Here is an 8,438-nt window from a genome sequence, read left to right on the forward strand (position 1 = left end):
AACGAAAAGAAAAGTCTTTTGACTGGCATGACTAGCTATCTTGTAATACAAAATCAGAGAACACCAGAATAATAAGCAAAGTTGGGTGAAATTCCATACAGTCTATAGTAGAAATAATATTAAAAGTATCAACTTGCTGGCAAAACCAGGATGGCACGTGCCTGCACCTTTCCGTCATGTGCGTTCACGTTCTTTGCTTTTTTTCCTCCTATTACCTGTACACTGTGAGGTTCTCCACAATCAAAGAGGTCTACGATCAGATAAATTTGGGAAACTGAATATTGTCAACTTTCTCCACAGCTATTTGACCATAAAACACTTGATTTTTTTATCACATAACATTTATATGAATAGTAAAGTGGGGGAATCATCTTCTGTTAAAGTAGTAATCAAGAACTACAGATATTAAAATGTTTTTTTCGCTACTTTATTGGATCTCTGGTCAAAGTATTCAACGTTACATTCTCTCTGTTGGTGAGATGAGAACTCCAATAACAGTGTTTAAAACACTTACTAATCCAGTGTCTCTTTCCTGCCAAGTTCCTTCAGGTCTTGGAGTTTGCATGTCTTGAGAGCTTCCTCCTCTCTTCCTCTGGTGCAGCCCTCTTGTCCACAGCTCTCACCAAGGCAGAAGGTGGGACACCCAGCGGTTTGGTGTCTCCTCATGCTTTAATCCAGGGATCAAAAGTTGGCTTTGGAGACCTGAAAGTAAATAGTATATGTATTTTAATAATAATAGTATCTTGTATTCATTTATTTATTCATCTATGCATTCACTGTTTTTTCTTTTTTTCTATGATTTATCTTTTGTCCATCTCTATCTATGGCTTCCTGCTCTTTTCAAGTCACAATTTGTAAAATTTCTGTATAAACATGTATGTATTAGTTAAGGTACCACTAACTGCAGTAACAGGCAAACCCTGAAATCGTATCCATCAATCCACTACAAGATTATTTCTCCATTCGTGAAGTTCAAAGTAAGTGTTACGATTCAGTCTCCTTCCATTTTGTTCTCCATGATCTTCATTTGGCCTCCAAAGTCTCTGCAGGAGGGAAAAAGTGTGGAGGTTCACACGGGAGGTTTCATAGGCCAGGTGTGAAAGAGGGACAAATAACTTCTGTTCTTGTTCCATGGGCTACAGTGCAGTCACACAACCCAACTGTAAGGAAGATCAGGGAAGACAGTCAAGCTATTTGCCAGGCCTGACTGAGAGCTATCGAAACAGTGGCACTGAGCATCTCTAACCTGAGGAGGGCTGGGAAGACTGAATTTCAATTGTTTGGGAAGAAATTTCAAGCTGCTGGCTGAATTAAAATGAAAGGTGAAATATTGTATCTTACCAATGCTCTTACATGTTTCTCTAAGAACAGATTCTTAACAAAGGAATTTACCAAGAAGACATATTTGACAAGTAACAAAAAATTTATTATGTGAGCATGATTCCAGTTAGGTAGGAAGGTGAATAATGGAGAAAAGCCAAATATTCATGAAGCATACACAATTCTCTAAAGGAATCATCTTTATACAAACAATGAGCACACTATACTTGCATTTCATTGACAATTTAATCGGCAGTTTAGACTTTTTTAAGCTTTGTCTTATCATTTTTATTACAAAACCTAACTTCTAAACCAGCACCCTGACAGCAATAAATTTCAAAACCTTCTCAAATGTGACATTCCGTTTGCTACACATGCTATATTGCACTCGTAGGAGAAAATTTCATAATAAGCCCCAAAGATTTAATATTCTTATTATAAGAAAAAAGTTTTCAAAGTCACCACCATTTGAATATCAGAACTTTCTCTAGATCCAAAGAAATAAAAGAAAAACTTGATATCATGATAAATATCTTCATTAAACAAAAGATATGCAGAAAAGGGCTCTCTTACCTCACTATAACTGACAGTATTAAAAACAGTAATCAAATAAGAAAATTAAGGTTTTGGTTTTCAAGAAAATGTACTTTTTACTCGAGGTCCAGATTGATTTTAATACCGACACAGTTGTTTTCAACAGAATTTATGGTTAAAGTATGCAAATTGCTTTTAAAAAATAATGGTACACACAGAACTTCTGTCTGATATTTTCCTTGGCTACTTCTAGCTTTCACTTACTCCCAAATTCCTACCAATTCCTTCCACATTTCTGTTTCCAAACCTTTTGGCTAAAAAGCAATAAATCTTCCTCCAGCAAATATCCTCATATTCTATGCTCATACATAAATGTGTAAAAAAAGTGATTAGAAGAAAGTCAGAGTATATGTGAGTCTTTATAGTATACTGACTAAATTTTTTCTTTTTTTTTTTTTAGTCTATTACTTTGGCCATACAAAAGCCAAAACATTTTATTTCCAGGTCTCTTGGCTTTTACACATTTGATCACTCTGTTTTGTACACTTGGGTGGACAGTGTTAGAAATATTTAAGATCAAGTTGTAATGGTTGACTCCTCTCTGCTCCTACCAGCCACTCTGTGGCTTTTGCAGAAGACCTGTGCTATCACCAAGAAACTTACCCTCAGACCTGACAATTGATACTATTGCTGGTTAATTCTTTTGACCAGGATTAATCTGTGTGGTCCATATTGAAAAAAATTAAATTCTTGTGGGAAGGCTAATCCTTCAAAGAGCTGGAGAAACAAGCAGCTCATTTTATTCTTCATTTCATGACAAGTGGGGGGGGGTCGCAATCTCAGACGAAATAGAGTTTAAAACAAACACTATAAAGAAAGATAAAGAAGGACACTACATAATGATAAAAAGGATCAATACAAGGAGAGGATATTATTCTTCATTTCAACCTTGAGTAAGAAGTATGTTTGTTTTCTATATTTATTTGTGTCCTCTGCTTCTTCTTGCTAGATAAACTTTTCAAGACAAGACCAAAATTTGATAATTTTTATCATGAATTCTGAACACAGGTATAATGCTAATGATCATTTACATATTGATAATTGTCTAAACAGAACATATTAATTAGGAATTCAATTTTCATGTCATTTGACTTGTCAGAAGAACATAGGTGTTGCTATTCTTACTTATCTTTTGAGATCCAAAAGGAAATGGCATTTACCAGTTACAGGGGCATCACTTCAGGAATAAGTGGCTTAAAATTGAGAAATGACTAGTGTTTTATGTGTGAGAGATTTTAAGTGACGTGAATGTTAAAGATTGTAAAGATATAGTATCCAAACATAGCAGTAATCCATGAGAGAAAAATGATTGAAAGAAATTTGTAACTGTAAATTATTTTAGAAAATGTGGAATTCCCTTTGTAATGAGCAAAATATTAAATATTCATAGTACAATACTCATTTATGAACTGTAATCAGCATTCTATAAAAGTGTTGTGAAATGATCAGAACATGTTAATTACCTAATTAAATACAAATTTGACTAAAATAAAGTATAGCATGTTAACCTAAGTTTAATTTAGATCAATTTACATGTAATTACTAAGTTGAAGGGAGCTTTCACCAAGTACAGATTTTACAAATCATTTATGCACTTGTTAATTTACTACACAAAGATATTTTTTACATGACGTCAATGTTCTAAGTTTTCTTTGATTTATCTATGAACGCCCACTATGTTCCAGACACTGTGCCAGTGGTGGCTGAAACAGGGCAGTTTAAACAAAGGAAGGCAATGCCGTCCAGTGTGGGGTGTGGGGGGAGTGTTGCTAGGTCCGGCCTCCTCAAGGTGTCTCATGGGGCTGTCAGAAGCACTGATCAATCACCGTTTCCCAGTGAACCAGAGCTCTTCCTCATGTGCCCAGCTCAGCCCCCCACATCCTACCTTGACGTTGTCTGCTGTGCTGACCTTACCTTGGCTAAGTCAGGAGACAGCTGGGTTCACTGAGAGCTGAGGAGGCAGCAGGGATGGGGGCTGCTGGATCACAACTGAGGGAGGATGGAAGGAAGCAAAGAACAGAGCCAGGAGCAAGCCCCTGGTGGCAGCGACTGTGGCTTCTGCTCACCCTACATCACAGACAGGTGCAGGTCGACAGGTGCCCTCTGCAACAGCTCTGCCTCCAAGACCCCTCACTCCCCACCCAGAGCCCATGCATCCTGCCCTACCTGCAGTACGTCAGCCAAATTCCTCCAGCTAAAGAGAACTCATGAATCCTGTCATCAGCTCCTCCCAGACATCCAGGCACCTGCCCAGGCTGCTTACCTTGGGAGTGTCCAATGTAGGGGTAGGGTGAGGGTATGGAAGCTGAGAATGCAGGCACCCCACTGTGGGGCATTGCACTTTGAGGGGAGCCCCCATGGCTCTGGGGTAAGTGCAGCAGCATCATCTGGGGCACGTGGGGAGCCCCAGGGTGAGGAGGCTGGGCTGTTGTGATTCCAGTTTGGACATGGGCGTGGGTAACATGGGCCATATTGGTGACATCATGGGGCAGCTGCTGGTGGGCATGGATGGAATACACAGCGGCTGGTTGGGGGAAGCTACTTTGACGGGACTGGGCAGAAGGTCCAGGTGGCAGAGAAGGTGGTGTACCTGTCAAGACCCCTGGGTGGTACAGGTTCTGCTATGGCTATACACTGCCAGGTGTGAGGCCTGCCCCACCTGGTGCTGCATGGGACGAGGGTCCACATTCTGGGACTGCAGTTGGCTCCCAATAGGCATGGTGGCTGGTTGCAGCTGGTGCACATGGAGCTACATGGCATGGTGCAGATAGGACTGGTGAACCGTGGCATAAAGGGCTTGGGGGGTGGGCTGCTCTGCAGAAGTGTACTGAGGGGTGAAGGGTGACACAATGGCCTGGGGATGGCTCCCTGACGTCCGCATGCGTGGGTTGCTTTGAAGCATGGGGGCAAACACTGTGAGGGGTAAGGGGCTATGGGCTGCATCATGGTGGGCTGGCCTGGGAACTGCTGTGGGTTGTAGGGAATGTAGGAAGAATAAGATGTGGCAGCCACCAGAGGTGGGGCAGAAGCGGTGGCGGTGGCCTGCATCATCAGAGGGGCTGAAGCTGTCTGGTATTTGTCCGAGTGCTGGGAGGGCAGGGAGCCTTTTGCTCCCTGGTACTTGTCCTGATGTCCAGGCATTGAGTTGGACACAAGATTTCTGTCCTGAGGTGCCTGAACAGCTGGTCCCATGTGTATCTGAGGTATGTAGGAAATGTACTGGGGGCTTTATAGCCCACTCTGACCTGCTGTCAGCACCGGGATGGAGGGAGTTGAATGAGTCCGGGGCCCAGGAGAAGTTGGAGTACTGGTTGATTTATTAACAGACAGCAGGGGCTTAGTGGGATTGAACTCCTTGGCCTTAGGGATCAGCGTTGACTTCTTCACTTGTTCAGCAACAGAGACCTCATCCTTGTCATCTCTTTGGCTTGGGCAAGGCAGAGGGGCTGACCCCGCCCCTCAGTGCCTCCTGCTGGTAGCAGGGGTAGCGATATGGATTCTAAAAGGAAGAAACAGCCCCCATGGAGTCTGAAGCCAAAAGACCTCCTTCTCCTTCCCTTTGGCCTCCTTCTTTAGGAACTGGGGAGGGAAAGGATCCAAGCTGGTCTCAGGGGAGCTAGTAGGCTGAAACTTAAACTGGGCCCCAAACTTTCTCAGTTCTTCCGCTTGAAAGTGTTTCTGTTTGTTCTGAAGGCCAGGGACTTTCCTAGCTATCCAGGACAGCTCCTGGAACTGCAGCGTTCTCTCTGGTTACTTGGCCAGGAGTTCTTTTACATCTGTGGGGGCCAGTGAGATCTTTGGAGAAGCTGGGGAAATGGAGCCTACTCCAGGATCCCCAACTGATGACATCATGGAGATGGAAGCTGAAGAGGTCGGTACTGCTGAGCAGATGGGAGGCTCAGGACAGGAAGCTGAGACTGGGGCAGGGGCAGCTGACTTGGGAGAGTGCAGGGGGTACATCCGGCCCACTGCAGGAGCAGCTGGAACAGAAGCTTCTCCAGAAGGCCTGTTGCTGGGGAAAGACAGAGCCTTGGTACCTCTCAGAGGCCACTGTGCCTTAGGGGACATGTGGGAGGGGCCTCCATTGATACTGCGTGTCTCAGAACCTGGGCTAGAGCTGCTATTGTCAAGATGGTGAAGGCCAAGAGGTGGGAAAGAGCTAAGGCCAGGCCGGCCGGCATGAGAACTACTGCATCAAACTCCTCCTCTGGGACACTCCTGAACTCGATAGGGGTAGAGGGATATACTTTCCCTCTCTAGATGCCAAACTGGCATCTAGATGCTCTCTCCTCCTGAACCCCGTTGCTGAATTGTACTGTTCTCCTCCTCGGTGCACCCTTCATCATTGTCCATGGTGATCCACAGGCAGTACTGGGGGCTCGATTTAGTCTTTCAAGTCAACTGGGCTGCGCACAGCTCCCGCTGATGAAATTCTTCTGAGTTGTCCTTCTCTAAGGGACAAAAAGAGAGACTACTGTCATAGGCGGTCTTTACACTGTAGTTCTCTTCATTGAACTTGAACATTTCATTGGGGCCCCATCCATTGGACATGTTAGACTCCAGGTCATAGTCATCGCTGTTGCTGTCACCCACCCTCCCAGCACTGAAGCATCTTCTCTCTGTGCTTCCCACTCACTTTTGATTTCATGGCAATGGCTGAATCAGTGAACTTTAGTAGCATAATTGAAGTCAACATTTTGGAAGTAGACAAGCACGACATCACTTGACTTAAACAACATGGTGTCCACAATGTCTTCCTGACAAGGACCACCTGCTGGCTCCGATGCTTTCTGTGCACAGCATCTACTGCCAGTTCGAACTTTGAGCTCAGCATCTTGAAGATACTTTCACAGGTAGTACAATTCTTCACCTTTACATCACAAGTGGAGCCCACAACAGTTGTAAGGAAATGCAGCATTCTAGAATTGCTGTCACCCTCAAACACCAGTGACTGTGGGGTGCCTTTCTGTGCTTTGTCCCCTGGCGCTGCTGATGGCTGCTACCCTGGCCTCTCCTGATGTTTCTGCTGTGGTGGTGGTGGCTGCGGCACCAAGATGCCCTTGGCTCCAGCGAAGCCTGCTCCCAGAAGCAGCTGCAGGCCCCAGGCAGGGGGAAGCAGCCGCGGGAGGCCTTGGGGCAGCCGAGGTGGAGGCCAGGGGCCCCCAGGAGGCGCCCATTGGGATGGCTGGTGCTCTTGGGAGGCCAGTGGACCACGGCCTGTTGCATGGGGGCGGCTGCTGGGGCTCGAGGTTTGTTGTGGTGGCTGAGGCTTCAACTTGAGGGCAGCGTCTGGAAGGGGAATTAGGGGGAAGCAAGGGAAAGAGGAGGCTTGGGCTGGGCCCCTGCTGGAGACTGTGGGAAGCGAGAGGGACTGGGAAGCTGGGGCCCCACCACCGTTGGTGAGCAGGGGCAAGCCCCATGGTGTCGGGAGCTGCATTCCTTTAATTCCAGATAATTTTATCTCACCATAACACATTATTATGACTCAAAGCATTTTATTGACCACCCTAACAAAACATGTATGTAAGTTGAAATTTAATTTTTGCACATGACCATATGACCTAGGGACCAATAGATTTCTTCCGAATTAAGAAACCCCAAAGGAAGCAGATGCTCAGCCTGGAGGAGGCATAGTTTCACATCCAGCAGACAACATGAGAATTTCTGTGCGGTGCTTGTACAATCTCATGTCTCTGGTACTTGGCCAAAAACCAACTGTCATCCATCAGGGGCATCCTCCCTCTGAACAAATAAAACTAAATATAGCAGGTGACCACTATGATCAGCAAGCATCGTTTACCCGAGTAACTGTGCCTTAAGGAAGATTCATGTTGAAGCGTTTTACAGAGGTTATTGTTGACCGTCAGAGACAAACCAACGATGCAGAGAAAAAAATGTGGAAGAGATTAAGATGCATAGTTCATGGGGATAACTTTAGCACTCAAGAGATCTCTGGAGCCGAAATATTTCAAGTAAAGTAAACATGTTTTATACATCACACACAGTGGTGAAGATAAAAAAATTGTCAACAATTAGAAAATAAGGTTGGTGCCTGATTTTAATAAGGTTACTGCTGAGGGTATCTCTAACACATGTCCTAGCTGCCAATGGCATGATCCTTATAAAACTGTAAAAGTAGGAAGTAAAAAGGAGGTAAAGTCCTGAAGCCCCTTTGAACATCCCCAAATGGATTTTATACAAATGCCCCAAGCAATGAGCTATGATTGTGTTCCAGTTATTATTTACTTTTTCTTAGGGTGAATCAAGGGCTTTCCTTGATTCACCCTAAGAAAAAGTAAATAATAACTGTAACTATGGTCCTAAAAGTGGTAATAGTCCTCCTCTTTCTTCTATTAATAATATTAATAATAATAATTGCTTGACTTTATTTTCCTGACTGGGGTGTGGTGGAAGTCAAGAAATTATCTCTCCATTGACATAGACACATATTTCCCTGGCATTGCTATTATTTAACTCTGTAAATGTTCACCTTTTATTCAGAAACTTCACTGTCTTTTTCATCC

General features: G+C 44.1%; 1 pseudogene; it reads right to left on the reverse strand.

Annotated features, from left to right (window-relative positions):
* Positions 1 to 3,833: 3,833 nt before the first annotated feature.
* LOC101319164 (ataxin-2-like protein pseudogene) lies at positions 3,834 to 7,091 on the reverse strand (annotated as a pseudogene).
* Between the last annotated feature and the right edge of the window lie 1,347 nt (positions 7,092 to 8,438).

Source organism: Tursiops truncatus, chromosome 5, assembly GCF_011762595.2.
Source record: "Tursiops truncatus isolate mTurTru1 chromosome 5, mTurTru1.mat.Y, whole genome shotgun sequence".
Taxonomy (NCBI): domain Eukaryota; kingdom Metazoa; phylum Chordata; class Mammalia; order Artiodactyla; family Delphinidae; genus Tursiops; species Tursiops truncatus.